This window comes from Bos mutus, unplaced genomic scaffold (assembly GCF_027580195.1).
Source record: "Bos mutus isolate GX-2022 unplaced genomic scaffold, NWIPB_WYAK_1.1 CTG172, whole genome shotgun sequence".
NCBI classification, from domain to species: Eukaryota; Metazoa; Chordata; class Mammalia; order Artiodactyla; family Bovidae; genus Bos; species Bos mutus.
Window position 1 is genome coordinate 219,516 of NW_027219175.1, and position 3,686 is coordinate 223,201.

The 3,686-nt window shown below is 34.0% G+C and overlaps 1 pseudogene; it reads right to left on the minus strand.

Moving 5' to 3' along the window:
- Positions 1 to 526: 526 nt before the first annotated feature.
- LOC138986810 (heat shock transcription factor, Y-linked-like) lies at positions 527 to 2,195 on the minus strand (annotated as a pseudogene).
- Between the last annotated feature and the right edge of the window lie 1,491 nt (positions 2,196 to 3,686).

The window sequence follows — 3,686 nt, forward strand, 5'->3', positions numbered from 1 at the left end:
ATCACAGTGATGGTATAATTGTGATCATGATTTTGGATTGCTACAATATCTATATTTTTAAGGACTAAATGAATTTCTATAATGAAAATAGTCTGCTGTCTCATCTTTTAAGACTCTACCAGTAACTAATAGAATATAATATGTGAATGCCCTAAAGTTCATACGGTGTATTTTCATTTTTCTAATTTTATTTGCATCTCTTTTTTCATCCATATCATCCTAATTTAGACACCCCTTCATTTCAGCAGGGATGATTTCAGGAATCACTTTACATCCATTACCTCTTTTCCCTTGGCTCTCATTTTCTTACATACAAATATTAGATCAGGTGTCATTTACCTAGGATGCATAAGGAATGTTTTCTTGAACTGATGAGTTTAGAAAACCGTGCAGTAAAATAGCCAACCATTGAACTAAAGCCTCATTTTGTTTGAAAATAGAAAATGAAACTATGAAGATGAACATGTAAATTTATTGTTTAAATACAAGAATTGTAGGTAGTTGTTGACACCTCCCAACATAAAGTTCAATCTTCTTTAGGTTCCATAATATGACACGTATTTGATAGGTCAGTTTTAATTAGGATGGTTTTCATATAATGATGATTGTTGACGAGTTTACTTGAAAGAAATGAGGCAGATGTATAAGCGATTGTTGGCACTGAGAACCATGAGTTGCCTCTCTCTTGCAGGTTAGGAAAAGGACTCTCATGGCCTGACATATCACTATGCCTGACTGGAAATTTAGAAGGTTCCACTATGAGTCCGGAATAACTGCTCTGTAATGGAGATACAATGTGGTTCTGAGAAGTAGATGTAGTTGTAGTAGCAAAGTCCTCAACGTGTCCATTTACTTGAGTGTGGCTGCAATGTGAGTGCCAATTAAAAATGCTCAACTTTTTTAAAACAGCAGATTGATCTACCACAATCTGGTCTGTTTGTCTAACTGATAATGCTGATGGGTTAGATAAGTTACATGGAGATAGAGCACTTGTATTAGTGACTATCTGGCTGGTATGAGGCTTTTGTATGAAAGGCACACTTAAACTTGTGGAGCCTGAAAATGCACTCTCTCCACTAGTTTCTGGAAGAAATTCAGAGTTACAATCATCTTTGTTGACACTTGCTTCAATATGCTTCTTGTTATCTTGAACTAATGAAGATATTGGAGACACATTGTTAATCCCAACTCTTCTTTGCATTCTTACTAAAAGTCTGGGATGACCTTTTTGAAATTTGGATTATAGTAGGTCTGTAACTAAAACCAAAGGATTACATTATTTAGTTTCTTTATAAACCAAGGTAAAACTGACAACTAAAGCTGTTATAAAAATATATTCCTTTAATGAAACCAATTAAATAGCATCAAATAAAACACCTCCACTAATAGTTTTAACAGGTAGCATGTTAGAAAGAATATGTTCCTCAACTAAAAATGTTGTATATATACAATAAATACCACTTTAAGTAGCTTCAGGACTTGTATCTGGTTTCAAGTTGCTAGGAAAGTTTGTTAAACATCCAATATTTTAACCTCCAGCTATTCTCAACTTCAAAAAATATTTTTTTTCAACGATTTGTTACCTCAAGTTAAAATTCCGTTTTAGCTACATCTGTGAACATGCTTTCTAGGTCACATGATGTAATCTTACATATTGCCAGTAAGCAAAGATGTTGGAATACCTTACTCAAAAGAGAGATGTTGTTTTCTTCTTCCAGAAAGACAGGTAGTGAAGCAGATCTTTGAAAAGTTTGTCACTTTTTACTAAAACCATAAAGGTTAAGCTGTCGAATTAAACTTTTCATACTCTTGGTTTTAAATATTCTGAAAGGTGTCTTTCTTTCTAAGACTTTTTTATTAAAGAGTTCTTCACTGATCACTATACATGTGTCTCTCTCATCCCACCAAATAGATTCAAAGTGATCACTTTCAACTATATTCCAAAGTTTGTGTGGAAATGTAAGTGAAAGAAAATCATTCACCTCATCTGTTTCAGAGATGGAATATATGTAGCATGGCCTTTTTATCACAAGATCCTCAAACAAAGCCTGAAAAACATATTCTTCAGTCATAGATCTCAAAACCGAATCCCCAGTAAGTGTATAATCATACAAAGAATGTCTAAGGTAGGTTTCTGAACCAGTTGATTCATCCTTAGGAGGCCCATCTTGAATTTCTGAATAAATATGTGCCATCTCAGAGAATCTTTCTTCAGATACCCTTCTCATTTGTCTGATTTTACACACTGCAACTTCAACTGCTGCTTGGCTTGCCTACAGAGAGAAACTCTCTAGACCATCACAGAGGTCCTCAAAGTAAAAACAAAACAAAACAAAACAAAACTGTGACATCACAAAGTCACTGGTCTCAGAGCAATTGAAGGGTAATGTTCAACTAGTGTTTACTTAAACATTAAAGTTGATTAAAGCATCAACTTTAAATACAGACTCCTTACAGGAATAGTAACCAAAATCATGAAGCATGCAAAATCTCATTTCTAAAGAATTTTTACACAGAAAAATCACACCAATAAATCTATTTGGTTTCTGAAATAAAAGTGACTTATCACCCTTCTATACACAGATTCTTAATATTCAGTACTGTTACCCAAGCAAACTTGGTCTACTGGCTTCTGTGAAATAAAATCTATCAACCGTCTGGCTTCAACTACTCTATGGTCTACGTACATAACTTTCAGCATGGTTGGGGCTTTAGCATCTCTAAAATTGTTCACAGGATATTGCTCAGGATGTTAACGATGGCCTTTGAGGAGGAACTAAAGACCCTTGAATTTGCTTAATGGCTAAATCATTATTATTCTCTATCGTTTGATTATTTTCCTTAGTTTCTGTCTTTTCTAGCTTCTCTGATTAAAATTACTTTTGAACATGAGGAGGTCTACAATATCCTATCTCTCTCTCTCAGTTTTCATACTTTTCAACCTTAAGAAGGGACTGCTTAGAACATGAAAGGAAATAAAGTGTTGGACTTAGAGCTCGATCATAAATGTGACAGAAAATCTCTGTTGCAGGTTCGATATCTTTTTCAGGTTTCCCAGCTCTTGGAGTGTTTGAGTCAGCAAGAACTTTGGCTATTTCCTGTTGAGGTGGAGCTTGATGCTGGAAACAATTATGAAATCTAAACTTGGTATCAATATTTTCTGTTATGAAAACTTATCTCTCTATTTTATATATGATATTTGTATATATACATATTTCTATATCTGTCTATTTTTGTCATAAACTGGACAAACATTTGAAAATTGGTAGATCTTTATTAAAAGGAGAGAGGTGAGTGGTATAAAAGAGTCCTCATACTTTACATGCAGCCAAGAAAACATATTTGGAAGTATTTCCACTTACATATATTCAACAATGGAGTAGACTTTTTAATCATTCTACATTTGGATTTTAACATTTTCCATTTCTATCATACCTAACAGGAATTAAAAGCCATTGCACTTTTTTTAATATACACACTCATGCACACACAGGTGTATATATGTCAAAGTATAATTTTATGCAACTGTATGTAGGTGGCCAAACTCATTGCTAGCTCCCAAGGTCTTAAATGAACTGTTTTGGAAGCCCTACATTAGGTAATGACTTTCTGGTGGAATCATTCAGATCCTGTTGCTGAAAAGCTCTCCTTTAATCTAGCTCATCTTCCACTATTCTTTCTGTAAT